Genomic DNA, 19,491 nt, shown 5'->3' with positions numbered 1-19,491 from the left:
TGCAACAAAGACCATGCATGTAATCATTCGCTTACATTGTAATAATTCACTTTTCACTTCTTCTGCCTTTTAATGAACGTTTGGTTACTTTGAATGGCAACTATTAAAAAAAAAAACTAACAATGCTACCATAGCGTAATGCACACAATCAACATACACAGGACCAGAAGGAATGAAGTATGCATATGCACGTTTTCATCACCTTTGCTTTATTTCATTCGTAAAAGGAATGCCATTAAATTGTGGTTTTAACCATGGGATGTTGTTTTCCCTTTGTTGTTTTTATCAATCAGATCAATGACTACCGGATGTATCAGGTCCATAAAGCGAGTGCATATATGTTCCTTCCTACCATGCTTATGTCGATATTGACTACACTTGGACTAGCGATCCATCGGCTGATTGTGATACGCCTCGACCCGCTAGGTCATGAACATTGGGCTACTCCCAAAAGACTGATCCTAGCAGTTGTTTTAACTTGGCTTCTTGTCGGACTCATAAGTTTCCTCGACATGCATTTTGTAGAGTTCGAACCTCATTTTATTCTGGGTTACGCCGTAGCCAGCTTTGCCGGCCAAATAGCCATCGTGGCAACATATTACACAGCTTACAGAACAATTAAGTCATCATCTCGAAATGCGGGCATATCATCTACAAATGAGACCAATAAGAGAATCTTGATTACGTTTGTTTTAATTTCTGTGACGACCATATTATGTGTGTGCCCTATAAATGTCCAGATCGTCTTGATGTATCCATTCGATGATGGACTCTTCAGCTCAAATGTACACTGTAAAAAATTTGTTTAGTTTCTAAACACCTAACTAAACACTTTTCTGTGACAGTTTAAAAACACTGCGACGCGTTTATATATTAAACATGTTTACGAACTAAACACTTGCTGTGTTTATTTTCAGCACACCTAGGTGTTTATCACACACACATGTTTATGTTTTAAACGGTTCTGATGTTTAAAAACTAAACACCTGCTCTGTTTATAGCCTAAACACCAAACGTTTACACCATAATCACTCACAGTGTTTAAATACTAAACACCGCACAGTCACATAATCACCCACAATGTTTAAGATCTAAACACTGAACCAAAAAATAAACATGACGCACTGTTTACAATGTAAACACTGCGACATGTTTATTCGCTGTGACAGATTAAAAACACTGCGACATGTTTATTTGCCATTTGAGTGTTTATTCTCAGAACACATGTCTGATTTTTAGATCGATCACAAAATTGCATACACTAAACATGTGACATGTTTACATATTAAACATCGCAATTTCTCAGTGTTTATATGATACATGTTTACACCTTATACATGCTGAGTGTTTATATGAGACATGTTTACACATCATACATGGTAATTTCCACGTGTTTATATGAGACATGTTTACACATCATACATTCATACATGCTAATTTCTACGTGTTTAAATGAGACATGTTACTCATCATGCACGTTAATTCCCATGTAATTATTAATGTAAAGTGGATTGTTTCCACTTTTGCATGGAATGAGATAAACGCATAACATCATATAGAATTTACCCAGTGATGTACCAAATCATCAGCACACTTACAACGCATAATACCAGGGAAGACCTGGGTTAGCTTTCACAAACATTTTGGCTACAAGAGTCAAAGGCACTTCTCTGAATGTAAGTTATCAAAACATCAGTCAAAGCTTGGGCAATATCTGATGAATAATAAGTTAAAATCCTTTAAAGGGGAAATCGAGTCCAATAAATAAGAGTAAAGATAAGATAAAAAAGAGTAAAATCTTACAAGTTTAACAGTAAAAATTTGAATGAAATCGGATGAAAAATAAGGAAGTTATAAAATTTTGAAGTTTTGCTAATTTCTGAAAAGCAGTTAAAAGTGGATATGAATATGCAAATGAGTGAGTTGACCATGTCATAACCTCACAATTTTCCATTGATTGTGTACAAAAAAAAATGATGAAATTCAATGTTTATGTTAATGAAATGTGAAAGATTATGGTATTGCTGGTTGAATAACTTCAGAAAGTGATCAGTTATTATATCAGGACTTGAGCCTCGGGAATAATTGCGTTTGGATGAAAAACTTTAAACTAAGTAAGTGGGGAATGACATGCCCACGTTGCCATTTGCATATTCATAAATAACCATTCAAGAACTGTTTCCTCAAAAATTAGCGAAACTTCAAAATGTCATAACTTCCTTATTTTACATCCGATTTCGATCAAAATTTTACCAATGAACTCTTAATATTTTACTCTTTCTTATCAGACTAACTTGTATTTTCACTGGATTTCCCCTTTAGATATTGCCATGTTTTGCTATACGACACCATACTGAGTTAAATGCAAGATACCTGGGAGTCACTGGCCTGTACAGGAAGACGTAAATGAAATTCTCTCCTATACAGACAGTAAAGTTTGTATATGCAGGAAATGGCACACAACTCATTTTGGAGAAAAAACAATATTGCATTTAACAATTACTTTTTAGTTACATATAATTCTTGGCCTACTTTCAAGAATTGCCGTCTTTCTACTGTATTCAGAACTAATTCTTAGTATTGTAAAACAAACTAATAAACTTGTTGATTGTGAATTGCAACTCAACGCTTCGGAAGCTTGACATATATGTAATACCTCCAGGAACATAACTGCAGTCTGTGAACAAATCCAAGATTGCATCAATTATTGGCAAAGTGCTTTGGGTACCAAAACCAGATTAGGCTCACGGCAAATTATACCATGCACAACACTATGGTCGTATTGGTACTGATCAGGGAGTATAGATGATGCACTCCATCATAAAGAGACCCCCCCCCCCCCCCAAAAAAAAAAAAAAAAAAAAAAAAATGTTTTCACTGTATTTAGCCGGTGGTGAACATCTGCACTCCCTGATCAGTACCAATAATGGAACTTAAATACATACATGATATTGTTCTTTTCACTGCGACGATCACTGAAAGTACATGTAGGCTAACAGTACTGTATGGATTTTTCACTTTTGCTATTTTGAGAGAAATATTAGAATGTTAGTGGATTTCAAAGGGTGAGTGAGAAAAAAATTATACAACTGTACCTTGCTAGAACCTTGGAGAAAGAAGTCAAACTCAATGGGTATACATGAATAGTCTATTAGAGTCTAATCAGTTTCATCATACTCCACATAATCATGGTATGGAGGGCTACTTTCAATCTCGACACAGCAGAATTTTTGGTAAAGACAAGAGGATATGAACAAAGAAAAAATAATGCATTGCAACTGGAGGCGGGAGGGTATGCAAGGCTGTCATGAACACGCGATGTGATCAGCAAGACTCCTCCCTTGTCAATTTGTCAGTCAGTTGCAAAACTCCTCCCTATTCTCCATACATGTTGTACTACATTTCTAATACCTCTCTCCATGTGACCGATTTAAAGAATATCTCAGAAAGAAAATATTAACTACCGAATACTGCATTTCATATCAGGTCTACAAGAAAATTGCAAAGAATTCCGAACAAATACAACTACTGGCCTCTTATTTGCGTCCAATATCTGCTGATTGTATTAGGAAGCACCTGAGGGGAAAAAAAATGAAATGGCAAATATTTTGATTTGATTTGTTTTGATTTCTATATTCCCCTTTGCACAAGAATGTAACAGAAAGCCAATCGAACAAAGTTCTTGAGTAATATCTTACAAGGACATTGGTTGATGAATAAAATGAAGTGAATAAAACTGTTTCTCTTAATAGTGCAAAACGATTTCGAGCAAGTGTCTTTACATAGTAGATAAAATTACAATTTTACGTACCAGCTGTTAAAAAAAGACAATTACACATGTCTATGAATGAGCAATAAGAATGAAGGTGACCATTATCGTAAGCACAGAGGACAATAGAATCGCTTTGTTTTGGATATCCCTGCCATTTTAAAACCAATTTTCATCAAAAAAGCTTTGAATTCCTCTTCGAATTATATAGGCCCCCTACCTTCATATTTCTTTAGAGGTTCGTCATTATGTAATACACACACGCATGCACACACACGGAGAACTGAAGCCCTATCGCATACAAAACCCTATCATCCCCCATATGATTTACTTTATTCTAGTATACAGGTTTACATGCACACTGTCAGTGAAGAAAAAAAAAACAATAGAAAGGTTGCTCTAACAGGTGGGGTGCCTCCTAATAGGTCTGTAGTCCATCATGACGATGTGAGACATCACACAGCTAGCGGGAAAAAGATTATTAATATTCAAAATTGTTATCCATAGTTCATTTCCTTCATATGGCATGTAGGCCTATAGATATACTGTATATCAGTATATCTTGCAATGTCCTTGTAATCCTCAGATGTTTGCACTTTTAGACGGGGTGTATAGTAAAGCGCATGCATCTTTCATTCTAATCCAGACAGGTTTGGCGTGATCCCTGATCAATTCTTCCATGACGTACTGGTGCTGGTAAAAAGAAATGATTACACAAGGAAAACAAATCAGTTGGCTTTGCAATATAATGGACTTAACTGCTCCCATAGATTCTGAAAATGAATGGGTAGCAAAGAAGTTGACTGAATCCATAAGCAAGTTCAAATTTAAAGGAATGACAGAATCCCTTCGTCACATTAGCACTTAGTGTCTTGCGTCAGTTTTTACTTACTTTGCTGAATTTTCTGGACATAGTTCAAGTCTTTTTTGTTGTTGTTGCTTCTTTCTTATTCATCATCATTATCAAGCAGAGTTACGACCATTACTGTATCCTTTGTCTCTTGGGTGAAGATTTTCACACCTGTAATTTACACTTTCAACAATATTTACAATAAATCAAGTTTCCATATTTATTTTAGGTAATGGAATGGATTCGGGAGTCGGGAGTAGGTCCCCCCCCAAAAAAAAACAAAAACAAAAACAAAAAAAAACACACACACAAAACAAAACAAAACAAAACAAACAAACAGAAGAACTTAAAGCATCTAAAATCTGCATTTTATAGAAAATCATTTACATGCCCTTTAAGTACATAATATTCATTGATTTGGCTCTGTAATTCTGAGTACTTACTTGATTTCCACTTTCCACATGGGTAGTATACAGTGATGTACTATCCCCAGTTGATTTACTCTGCTGACTGCAGCATGCCTCGTTCTCTGCCAGCAGAGGTAATGTCTTGCAGAATTTATACAGTCGTCAGGACATCATCGTCACCCACTTTGGTGTCATCGGCATCCCTTTCCAAGACATCCTGTTCTTACGGGCTTTACATTCAATTTTCACCACCTGTTGAGTTATGAAGAATTTACAGGGAATAAAACTGAATTTCACTCATAATATAGTCACTAACCCATCGTCATTCACATGAAAGATACTTCATAACTTCGTAAAAGATACAGTGAGTCTACCCGCTAGGCCGAGTTTACCCATAACTACGGTACCGGTAATCTGTAGAGTGTAGGCCTATTGTAACGTTAACAACACTAACACGCTACAGTTCGTTCCCCGTTCTATAAACGTTAACCGTTAGATTTAGAAATAGAAAACTAAAACAAACGAGCAAAATCTTTAAGGGCGTAGCCTATTTCTACGCCTACTACAGTTTACATTAAACGAGGGCAATTTTGCAATAAATCTTGTTATTCACCGACTTAGCAGGCTTAGCAGACTTACCGCTTTCATGCAGGCCGGCCAGGCTAGAACTTTATCGCTTCGACGCCATCTTAGCTAGATCCGCTATGCAGCAGTATTACAACAGTCAGTGCTAGTGCAGTCGATCGAGTCGTAAGTACAGTGTACAAGTGTAGTGTGCCAAGCAACGAATGCGCACGTACTGTAGGCCTACGCACATCACGCTGCTAGGGCAGCACCAGCCAGCCATTCAGACAGATCCATCCGTACAGGTACGTACGCGCACATCTTCTTTCCCGCCAATTGTGCATTGATTATGGTCATATAGCACGAGTGTGCGCTAGAAGCGCACGCACAGGGCACCACTGCGTGCGTTGTGGCCGCGGCCGTCATGTCACATGCGCTGCTGACTTGTAGAGTACGAGTATCACACACAGAACTCTTACACAGTGTTTATGTTAAACATGTGCGGTGTTTAGAACGTGTTTACGAGGCGTTCTAAATATAAACGCGTCTGTTTACCCTGACAGTAGAAGTGTTTAGGCCTAACCAACAAACATTTGGGTAATGCCCTAAACCATGAACGAAATCATTAACAACGGCAATTCCCTTTTTTTTCTAGCAGTTAAAATATAGGACTGTACATGCGAAACCAAAATATAAATTTATTACAGTTGTGTTACATATTTTTAGGTTATCCTTTTTCCTTATTGATTAGGCATTTCCATGAAAGGCCTAAAACATGAATTATTTCATAGTGCATCTTGATGTCGTAACAGTTTCCACTTTCTCGTGATAAAAGGAAACTAGAAATTGCAATTTACACACCATTTCCAACACTTTTACATATATATATATGGGCATATCTAGATTAACATAGCGTGACCAGAATAAACACTCCAACTAAACACTCCAAGCTAAACACTTTAACTCTCAATACTTTAAACGTGCTATACACACCGGGTGTTTAGATGTTAAACAAAGTGTTTATATTTTTAACACTGTGTTTAGTTCATAAACATGTCGCATGTCGCATTTTTTACAGTGTAGAAGGAGGCATTTTCCAGTCCCTCCCGGTGCTGAACAGCGTTCTGAATCCTGCGATCTACTGGTTTCGACTCAAGGATTTCAGGACCGTCTTGCGAGGTTGGTGCGACAGATGCAGGAGAAGAAGAAGACGAGAACGGCAAACACTGCCAAACATTTCATCTGAAATCTGGTCAACTGAAACATCTGTTACTCATACAAACCGAAATTTGACATCTCAAATATAATGAAAAGAAGGCAAGGAACTACGAAATCCTGGACATGGTGCATAAATTGTGCTCCTTATTATTATTATTTTTTCTCTTTTTTTTGCGGAGATCTTTATTACGCATTTTATTTTGCAAGCTGGTTCGACAATACACATTATTACATCACGGTTTGCATCTTTCTGAGAACAATTAAAACTGTAAAGTAGTGATTTTCCTTCCACGTTGTCTTCGAAAGTAACGCAGATATGAAATCGCAGGTGAAGTGCCTGTTATTGTCTCAAAGATTAATGTTTTTTATCAAATATTCTCGAGTAATGATGTTTGCCAAAATATGACTTATGGCATGATTTAGAGTAAATATTTTTTCAGCATTCCATAGGGTGGAAAGATTAAGCTAAAAGGGATGATACAGTACATTGGTGGAGATGAGAATTTGGCTTTTAACTTTTTGCGAGATACCAAGAAAACAGAGCATACCATTTTCGAGGAATTCAAAGTTTATTTGATGAAAATCGCGTTTGGAATGACTAAAACATCCAAAAACAAAGGTAAAACAAAGGGATCGTAATACATTTTGGGCCCCACACTGTAATATTAGAATCGCTCTGTTTTGGATATCTCAGCCATTTCAAAACCAATGAATTTCTTATGGAATTACATGCTCTTCCATATTTCATAAGAGGTTTCTCATTATCTCATCAAAAAAAATGTTAGAAACCTGAAATTAGGTCTCAACCAAAACGATGTGATCCCTTTAAATCAGGGTGCTATTTCTACCAGCCACACACACACGCACACACACACACACACACACTCACGGGTGTGGTCTAAGATAATGTCCTTTCGATTGTTGAATTCTCTCCTCTGACACGATGATACTCGACCATACAAATTATGGTCAAAGTCTAACCAAAATCATCCACCTGATTCACACACTTTTAGAACACCAGTGATTTCACATTTGTGGCTCTGAGGCTATTGAGTAAAGATCGGGCTTAGGACACGTATACGTCAATAGAATGATAATTGAATCTTTACTTATTCGCTTACCTCATCTGATCATGAACGATAGTGCAATTTGTCTCTCCAATATTGTATTAAGTCCGTGTATATCTGCGGTTTTTAATGGTGTGTAAATCGATGTTGTAATTGCAGTTTTCATATACAAATATATCAATGATATATGTATATTTTTTTTACTTTGTTTTGGGGAATGCACCCTACAAGCATTCTTGTTTGTTTGTTGTGTTGTTGTTGTTGTTGTTGTTGTTGTTTTTGTTGTTGTTGTATTTTGCAGTCCTCCCCATCTCCAGCCTCTTTTTTTCTTTATACCTTATCAATATTACATGCAAATTCACGTATCATATTAAGCAATGTCGATTTGTACAATTGTATATGCATTTATATCTTAGGTAAACAAAATGTATTTACATGCTTTGTTGGAGATGGAAAAACGAATGAATAAAGCCATGAATGTATCAATGAATGAATATTATCATGCAGTTTTAAAGCGCATAAAGCTATGGAAATTATTATATTGTATTACTCATGTGAGTTTCAAAGTATTCATAATTGTCATTATTTTTGTTTAATAGATTTGCTGTTCTTTACAAGAAATGGAGAAGAAGGAAACTTAGGCACGGGAAAAGGTGTGCCAAGATTCAATTTGCCACATGCATTACTTCAGAAAGAATAGACTTGGTAAATTCTTGCAGTTCATGAAGATCATTTCGAAAAGATAGCGAATCACAGTGATGCAATCCCTTCATTAACTCTGGACTAGCTCATCTCCAATTAATGAGAATGGTAAAAATAACTTCAATTCATAAACTGTTTTACAGTGCAAATGGCAGTCCCAATGTTCAGAAAAAAAATCAAAATATGTTGCTTTCTGTGAGCAATAAGCGTTGGTCTGAGATTTGTGATAGTTGCTAATGAGTATAAGAGTGTCACAATTCGCTGTGTAAGGTTGTAGTTGGCTTGCAGCAATCAGACCGGAACGAGAAAAAAAAACCAAGCTAATGTCCATACTAATTGTAAGTTCTTGGATCAGATCTTAAAATGTATAATAGTGACGGATACGTTTGCTGGCGACCACTCAAACGTGTATGCGGTGTATATTCTATTAGTAATGTTACTACTACCGTATATGTAATAAAATCATCATTACGAAAGACAACACATTAAGGATCGCGTATGTCATTGTAGGGGGATTATTTGGTTATGTAAAACCGAATGGAAAGAACTTTAGATAATCAAGAGTTTTGGAATAAAGTTAATTGCATTACAGGCAAAGTTAGTAACTTCTCACCTCCGCTTCTATCTATTCATTCTACAGTAAAGGTAAGAAACATTTGAGAAAAAAATGGCATTGGTGTATGGTCTGGGCTAGAGGGGGTGGGGATGGAGCTGACCTTTGTCCAGCAGTGCTGATGGTATATATCGCATTAGGGGCCTACTCATCACGGATTTTCACTTTCTACTAAATGAAATGATGAAAATTATTGTGGTAACATTTGGGAGAAAACGGAACGGTGGATTTTCAGTATTTTCAATAGGTCATTATAAACATATCGCTTCAATCAAATTAAAAGCCATAATTTCGGACTGTCACGGCTACCTCATAGCAATGGTGGTTGCCATGGTAACAACTATTTTTTTTTAAGAAAATGATTTTTTCATCAAAGAGCTTTAAAACATAAAAAAATTTGAGTAGTATACTTATTACAAATTACTATGATAATTATCAGGGGATTTTTCACTATGTTCATGCCACATTATTATCGTTGCTATGGCAACAACATGATTTTTTTTTCATGAAAATATAACTATTTTCTTTTAAAATGTTTGTTACCGTGGCAACCATCGTTGCTATAAGGTAACCATGACATAAGAATTGTGATTTTTAATTTGACTAAAGAGATATTTACATTGATTGACTTATTATGGTGTTTACAGCATGTATTTATGATGTTTGACAAAGAATACCTGTTCTTTTAAAGAAAATAATTCGTTGTCATGGCAACGGCTGAAGACGTTGGTTAGAAAAATGGCAACAGGTGGATTTGTGTTCAGCACCCCCAAAATAGGGAAAATCTACAGAAAATTTTAAGAACACCCCAATGGGCCGAATGCATAAAACAAGCAATTGCTTGTAAGCAATTGCTTCAAGCAAAAGTACAAGCTCTTCTAGCAAAAGGTCTAGCTCAAGCAATTGCTTAAATCCATATGCATAACCTTTTGCTTGTGCCCATACCTTTTGCTTGTCCCGCACAACCAATTGCTTGCGTTTTCAACAAAAGGAACGTCACGCCTGTGCGAACACAAGAACAAAGGCGAGTGTGACAGCATGTATTTGAAAGGGGTGTGTGTGCGAAACATTTCCTGACATAGCAATAGAGCTATGAAATGGCACTCATAAATGCGCACACAGACGCACACACATCTATACACACACACGTACTGGCTGATTCCCATCACTACTTATAGAGAAAGCCCGGATCTACCAGATCTCACGTGGAGAGAGGTCTCCTTGCTCTCCACCGAAGTCAGACATATACCTGTTTTTCGTGCTGACCACTGGACATTCCCGATGTTGAAATGAAAAAGTTTCTAACACTGCTAAAGAGTAATTTGTTGTAGATTTATACCACTCCTGCACAAGTGTGGTCTTTCTTGTATGAATGTGAAAATGATACTTAAAAGGGAACGCCCAAGTTAAGCAAAAGCTCAAGTTCATTTTACAGAGTTTGGAAAATCGTTAGCAATTGCTAGCAAGAACAAGCAAAAGGTATGTTTTATGCATACGTTTTTAAGCAAACGCTTGGTCTCTAAGCAATTGCTTGCGGGCAGCAAGCAATTGCTTGTTCTTGCCAGCAAAAGCTTCTGCTCGCAAGCAATTGCTTGTTTTTATGCATACGGATTCGAGTAAAAGGCTAGCACAAGCAATTGCTAGCGTTTATGCATTCGGCCCATATTGTGACAACTCGCCGTCTGCTACAATGTAAAAGCTGTATCTTTTGTTGACATGGATCAACGAGCTAACACAATTAACCGTATGGAACGCGTGTCGCACCAAAATTATTATCTCATAAGTCCCAAAAATCAGGCGAAATTTGAAAATGACTGCATTTACAGAAATTGGCGTCGAATAAAGAATTCTGCACCAAATTTAATGATTGTGGTATCATTGTCTTTTGCGGAAGATGGTCTTTCTAATCATGTCAAAAAATATATCACTTCTAGAATGGAAGATACTGAAAATCCACCGTTCCGTTTTTTGGGGGACACCCGGTATATTTTTGTATAAAAACGATTTTTCCCCTTTAATTTAAAAACAACTTAGATTCACAGTAGAGCTATTATTTCTTTTACTCGTTCTACTATACTTGTTCTATTCACTATTACTATTTCTACGACGACGACGACGACTACTACTACTACTACTTCTTCTTCTTCTTCTACTGCTACTCCTACTATTATGTCCCCTCGACCCAGATGTAGAAATAGGTACCTGGCAACACTAGAGTAGTGATGCATGGCAGGACCCAGATGTAGAAATAGGTACCTGGCAACACTAGAGTAATGATGCATGGCAGAACCCTTTTGGTAAATCATTGGCAACACTAAAGAGGCTACCCTGGATACAAATTAGAAGACATAGAAGACTACTATTTCTAAACGCATACTATTATAGATTTTTTAAATAGAAATCTTTTAAATAGAATATCAAAATATCAATTTGGATTTCGCAAGAAATATAGCACAGCACATGCAATATTATCTTTCACTGAAAAAGTATCTCGAGCAATTGATAAGTTTCAACATACTGCAGGAATCTTCCTGGACCTCTCCAAGGCCTTCGACACGATTAACCACGACATTCTTCTTTATAAACTTAATCATTATGGTATACGTGGGAAGGCCTGGAGTGGTTCAGAAGCTATTTGAAAGACAGAAAACAATTTGTTTGTATAAACAATGAAAAATCTTCTTTGCGCTCAGTTGATTGTGGAGTTCCACAAGGAAGTATACTAGGGCCGTTACTTTTTATTATCTACATCAATGATTTACCAAAATCTTCAAATGTTCTTTCTTTTACATTATTTGCAGATGATTCTAATCTTTTCCTTTCTCTTTCAAATCCTCATACATTAGTTGATGTCATGAATATAGAATTGAACAAGATAATGCAATGGTTAAGAGCAAATAGATTATCGCTTAATTTGCAGAAAACAAATGTGATGTTGTTTAGTAATACCCTTGATGAATTGCCACATGATATAATTTTTGAAAATGAAGTGATAAAACAGGTCTATTCTGTTAGATTTCTTGGTATAACTGTAGACAGTAAGCTTTCTTGGAAACAGCATATAGATTGTATATGCCGCACTATTTCCAGTAACATAGGTGTAATTAATAAAGTAAAGTTTTGTTTTTCTGTTAAAAAGTTGCTAATGTTATATTCAACGTTAATTTTACCTTATTTAACGTATTGAATTATAGTATGGGGAAATACACATTCAACTTATTTGGATAGATTATTTTTGTTTAAAAAAAATCACTTCGAGTAATATGTAATACCTCCAAATATTCCCATACTGACGGATTATTTGTGGAGAATAAGGTTTTGAAAGTAAGGGATTTGTATTATTATTACCTTGATCAATTTATGTACAGTTTGTATAATAATTCACTTCCTTTAGTTTTTGAAAATATGTTTAATAAGAATAAAAATATTCATAAATACCCCACTCGTCAAACAGATGAATATCATTTGCCCCTTACCCGAACTCTATTTACAAAATCCACGTTTATCTACAGTGGCCCAAAATTTTGGAATTCCCTTGAGAAAAATATAAAAGATTCCATTAGTTTGAAATCATTCTCTAGTAATTTAAAGAAATATTTGATTAGCTCATATGTACCCCATGATTAGTTTGACTGTTTGGAATTGTTGTTCTTTTTTCTTCACCCTGCATCGAGAATGTTGACCTGCCCTTCGCTCTCTCTACTCCCCCTCTCCCCCTCCCGCCCTCTCTTTCCCTACTCTCTTCTGTGTGTGCACAATGTATGTGGATGCATACATGTGTGTGTACGTGCGTGTGTATGCGTATGTGTATGTGGGTACGTGTGTGTGCTTGTGTGTATGTGTGTGTGTATGTCTATGTCTATGTCTATGTCTATGTCTATGTGTATGTGTATACATGTGAAAGCGTATACTTTATGTAACCATCCGATTCGATTGAATGAAAACTGTATACAATTGTACTTTCAATGATTAGCTTGTACGGTACATGTATCGTTGTATTGTGTTATAAAGTCATATATAATTAATGTATTGTAGTAATGTAACGTAAGTGAGGGGACTGCAATCTACAAGTTCGCTTTTTAGCAGCCCCTCAATTTCCATTTCCATGAAGTTCTTTTAAGAACCAATATGTATTATTAAGTTCCAATATATGTAATCATGTCAAAGTGTATTACCTGTGTTTGATTGGAAATGAAAATAAAAAAAACATGCATGTGAACATGCATGAGTGAAATGAATGAAAATGAAATATTAACTCGAACAATCAAACAAATATGAACTCACCATGATACACATACACTCCTGGGGTCTATTGTGCATTCGTAGTTAAGGGCTATCTCTTGAAAGAAATGCTGGTACTACTTTATCTATCACGTAGGTATTTATTTTCATACTTCGATGACTTACCCACCTTCCCCCTCTTAACTTGGGTCGCTATTAAAATAATTATCCAACAACAGCAACCAGAACACAGAAAAACGGATATGTCACTAATACACCTTCTAAAGCTACAATCACGGGACTCTTGATGAACAGTTGCAGTTCACGGTATAGGACAACTTGTAGTCTTGCTGGTAACTGGCAGTAAATTTATTCTTTTAGTTCTTGATGCTGAAACATGTATTGAATAAAAATAAAAGGTAATTGATGGTACCTGGACAGGCATTTTACAATTTTGAAATGTACATATTTTGAACGTGACATTTCCAGGAGTACTGAAAAAACAATTTATGTATTGTGTAGTGCATGCTTACAATGGTTTTATATCTTTAAGAATCACCGAAGATTCATTTGCGGATGTCAAATTTGTCAATTTCAGCTTTTTGAATATTGAACTGAGAGTGATTGTATGCAGTGTGTATCATTGTTACCATTTTTTGTATAAGCACTCGTACAAGTTTACAGTCAGCTGACATGAAATGTTTGTTTATCATAGTCTTGATAAATAAGTCAAAAAATAAGGTGTTCAAAATAGTTTGTATGTTCACATTTTGTTATCAATCACGTGATTTTACAATCAATGGATGTATGTATGATAAATTATCATCATCGTAACTTTCAAAGAGCATTCTCTGGGTAATACGTTGGTCTAGGTGAATCTATATGTGCGTCATGTGAGTAAATCTCTTGAGGATTGGGGATGGATCACCAACCCCCCCCCCCCCCCCCCGCCTGAAATATAAAAAAAATGGAAGAAATGTTATTGAGTTTGGCGTACTACATGACGTTCGCTCGCACGTCTGACTAGTGACAGCTTAATAACACACACACACACACACACACACACACACACACACACACACACTAACGTATATATTTATCATATATATATATATTTATATATATATATATATAGAAGATTTTGTTCGCAAAAACCGATAAGTCCATATTTGCCAAATGGAGATATTTGCGATTAAAGGTCACCAAAAATAAAGAGAATAATAAGAAAATATTTGCTTCTTTAAATATATAGCTCTCCGACCTCTCTATCTCCCTCCCCTCCCATCCCCCCCCCCCCCTCTCTCTCTCTCTCTCTCTCTCTCTCTCATTCTCTCTCTCTCTCTTCCTTGTCACACCCTCTTCTTGCCCCCATCTCTTGATCTTCCTCTCTCCATCTCTCTCTCCGCACGTATGGGCCTGTATGATATTTCGTACACTTATCTACAGTTCATCAAGAAAAAAAAAATGACTTAATTTCCAGGTACACGTGAAACCAAGAGGTGCGATAGAAACAATTTAAATTTAGATTCGAACTTCAATAATTCTTTTTTTTTTATGAAACTCTTATAGGAAGTAATTACATGCGATAGGAGAGGAATGAGTCACGTGAGCTGGACCTAAGCTACCAGGGAGAAAGCCAGAGCGAGAGGGGCTGACGCGTTGGGTTTTAGCTCACTGTGATTGTCGGTAACAACAGCAATTGGAGGGCCTTTGGAAAGGACTGTGATTAACACACTGTACTGATTATTTGATACAAAGGGCGTACAGCTGTAACCACGAGCATGGTGACTACTAAACAAATATAGACAATACCATTAACAATTAAGGTTCATCTGTTAACAGCAGGACAGTTCTCAATGTCCATACGCTTGTAAGAAAAAAAAAAACAAAAAAAAGATTAAAGTACAGTATCATGAGGGGGCAATAAGGTATAGTGGGTAAGACCCTTGATTTTCAATAGGAGGTCCCGAGTTCGAATCTTGTAGAGTATCTACACCCCAGGACAATGTTTTACCCAGCACGTTCCATGGGTATAAACCCGGCATCGCCATGTTAATAGATAGTATGACTGTTTTGTCTATCATACAGTCTGACGAAAGTCGCTCCTGAATATGTTTGTCAGCAATTCAAATATGAATATATCCCAAGGAAACTTACTCCTGAATGTCTTAAAAAGTAACATGTCTCGGTCATCTTCTTCAATTCTTCATAATTTGGCAGCACTCTCTTCCACATACTTATTTCGCCGGTAAAATTGTAATTATCAAGCATCACCGTTGGCAAGTGGTTGGTGTAGGGTTGTACTGCTGTTTCAGCAACTCATCCATTCCTTCAGTTTTAGTTCTAGCACCTTTTTGTGCCTCCAGGCTTGTACTTATCTATGCGCTTTTGCTCCCATCACTTATACAAGTGTATGCAGCCACTTTCTTATTGTCGTTCATCATTAGTGTATAAAATGTTGGCCTCTCACTGTATGGCTCACGACTACTGCTTGATCTCTAGATTGCTAGATGAGAAAAAAAATCCGGGTTCTTCATCGTCACTCCTGGTGTCAAACTCCTTGATAAGTGACAGGTTACACAACAAGATTACTGAACAGACATAGTGTAAAGCTTCATTGCTAGTGTGACAGTTTGGATAGAGTAGGCCCTACATGATTGTATTAGAGGTTTGATACTCGCAACCCAGTCCTACCGCATGATCTCGATGAATAGCGCCACCTGCGGCCAATGTTAAGTTTCAAAACTATAATGTATTGTCACCGTATTGATTACCGTCAAGAGTCGACGTTTTAGTGACTAAACGGGTTGTAGTAAAAGGCGTAAAATGGCGTCGTCTACTACAGGAAAAGCTGCCACATTATTCATTTGTCAATTATTATTACTTTTTATACCCGAAAACCGAATATAAGACACGTTCCTTTTCGTACACCGGTAGCTCTCTTTTCAACAAACTCCCAATTGAAGTACAACTGTCTTCGTCACTGACTATATTCAAAACAAATTGTTTAAGATTTATCCGCATGCTTTAACTTTTGTCTTCCAACGATCCCAATAAGACCTCCTTTTTTTTGCATTGTCACACCTACTAGACTTTTTTCTTTGTTTTGTTTGTGGTTATATACTCTTCCCTTTTCTAAACTGTTAATTCCTTATTTTTTATGTATACATGTAACAGAAGTGTAGTTAAGTTGATTTCTTTTGTTGTTTATGTCATTGATCTGTAATTGTGTGAATCATGTTACGACAAATGTATTTGTTGTTACATTTTGTGTATATACACGGCGCCAAAGTAAAGCAGTTAGCAAACTGAATGTGGCTATCCTGTATTATCTTTAAAAGAACACATGAATAAATGAATAATAAATAAAACTCTGGTGTACAATTGTTCTGGAATAGCAACGATCATGTTGGTTGAATAAAATGATTTTTCGTCTTTATGAGTACAGTATCAACTATAGTGTCTTCAGGGCCGGCGGAGCGTTTTCAAAAGTAGGAGGGAGCACTTACGGATTTCATGAGCTAACAAGAAAAAAAAAGAAAAAAAAGGTCCTCACCTTCCATCACTTCCGGGTTTCTGCAGCTAACGAGAAAAAAAAAAGGTCTTGAACTCATCTTTCTTCTTCCACTTCCGGTTTCTTCAGCTGACAAGCAAAAAAAGAAAAGAAAAAAAATCGTCTCCAGCGCAAAAACATGACCCTACGGCGCTCACACTTCACTTCAAGATCTGTCTATTTCTTTTTAGTGCCACGTACTTCCACGTTAAAAAAAGGGGCCCAAAGTGATGACATCCTATATGTATTCCTCTCTATGGTGCACAAAACGTGTGGAGTGAGCCCTTCTGGCCCCTGCCCCCCCCCCCCCCCCCCCCCCCCCCCCCCGTTCCGCCGGCCATGGTCTGTCTACACTTCCAAATAGTTGCTTCTGTGTTCGTAATAGCATTTATGGCACTGTTCTACAGTTTTCTACTTAAGATTGAGTCTTAAGAAACGACCAGGTACCCAGTTGCAAAAACCCAACCCGCAACAATCACTAAGTTGATAACAGTAACCGTACCAGACAGAAATATCTAAATGCGCAGAAAACACTTCATTACAGTAACGCCTACTCATCAGACTTTACTACTTACAACAAACGTGAAATTATTTATACGAAAGAGAAATAAATGTGTCTTAAATCTGTAGGTACAATTACCTATTTCACAATATTCATCATAAACATAATTTTCGACAAAGATCAATGTATGTTGATGCTTTACAAAATACAGCGACTTCTAACGTCCTGGAGATGTTATAATTTAGCAGAGTCTGTCGCACAAGAACGACAGTAGAGTGTCCAGTGCCGTCTCATACACTGGGTATACAAATAGTGCAAAGGTGAGTGTGTAAATGCCGTGCACTCGAAAGTACATGTATTCACAATCATGGTTCAATATGCACGATCGAGGCACAGCAGGTTGGGACACTGTGAGTACCCCCAAACGTGCGTGCATCTCCGCTGTAAACGTCACGAACTTTAAAGGACAAGTTCACCTTCATAAACATAAGGATTGAGAAAATGCAACAATATTAGTAGAACACATCAGTGAAAGTTTGAGGAAAATTGGACAATCGATGCAATAGTTATGATTTTTTTTTTTTTAATTTTTGTGTTGGAACCGCTGGATGAGGAGACTACGACAGCTTGTGAGTCATTATGCGTACAACAGTATAAAGAAAATGTAAAAGAAAATTCAACATATTTTCACTTTTTTTGCATAATAAAAGAGCACTTGACTTGCCTCTTTCTAAAGGCAGGGGGAATAATATTACCCATAACATTTGTCGGCAACGAGTCAGGGGAATGTGTACTTTTTTCAAAAGATGGAATTTTGTGAAATTCTCTTTATATTTTCCTTATATTGTTGTACGCATGTGACATCTAAGTTATTCATACACTGCAGTAGTCTTCTCATCCAGCTGGTATTGCACAAAAACTTCAAAAATTCATAACTTTTGAACCGATTGTCTGATTTTCCTCAAACTTTCAATGATGTGTTCTACTAATGTTGCTACATTCTCTCAATCCTTATGTTTATAAAGGTGAACTTGTCCTTTAACTTGTGCAATAACTGTTCCTATATAAAATGTCTTTTTGAAGTATATTTAATATAGTATCACCTGGGAGCAATTCATAAACAGGACTGTTATTGAGAGGCCCTTCGATCGGCCGTACAGATGACGACGTAAAGCGATTCGCACTTAGGGCCTACGTACTCGCACAGAATGCACGCTACAAAAAACGAGCTCACTTATGGCTCATTTCACCGCTTCTGATTGGCTACATTCTTGAACCTAATCTTTATAATCTCATGTGAAATTGCTTTGCCATGTTGATATTCACCGCAAGTGAAAAGGTGCACGAGTTGGTGTGCACTCGTCGCATTATTTACTCTTTGCCGCGGTACGACTTCGCATGTTTTCTAGACCCTCTAGCAAGATGGAAAACATATCTTCATGGTGGATGGAGGAGAGTCCTGCCGGCTATTCATATCTACAACAAAGTTTGTGGCAAAAGATTGCGTTCTATTCTACAGCTCTTATAGCCTTTTTGGCGATTATCGTCAACATTGTTACCATGTCCGCTATTCTTGCAAGTCGCCACTTGCGGAGAAAACAGAATATTCTCATATTCAGCTTGGCCCTGTGTGATTGTCTTGCTGCTCTATCTGGACTTGGATGGCTTGCTGTTCTCTTCTGGGAATATTCTTCAGAATATGAGGTTCGTTTCAATTGTTCTTTTGGCATTATTGAGGTCGAGAATAATTTGTGAGTAAAAAGAGCCGTTTTCTACAAAACTTACTTGAATCTGTGTATATCTCTTCTAGTATTTGGGGAAGTTAACAGTATGCGTTCGGAAATTAGTCTTTGCAACAAAGACCATGCATGTAATCATTCACTTACATTGTGATAATTCACTTTTCACTTCTTCTACCTTTTAATGAACGTTTGGTTACTTTGAATGGCAACTATTAAAAACAAGGAAAAGTAGAAATTACGCGGTGCGTAATATATGTCCCCGCCGGAAGTAGCATTTTGTAGC

Source organism: Diadema antillarum, unplaced genomic scaffold, assembly GCF_040938485.1.
Source record: "Diadema antillarum isolate AM-2024a unplaced genomic scaffold, OU_Dant_1.0 scf00000006, whole genome shotgun sequence".
Lineage (NCBI taxonomy): Eukaryota > Metazoa > Echinodermata > Echinoidea > Diadematoida > Diadematidae > Diadema > Diadema antillarum.
The sequence above is the reverse complement of the archived record's forward strand: the minus strand, read 5'-3'. Positions refer to the sequence as shown.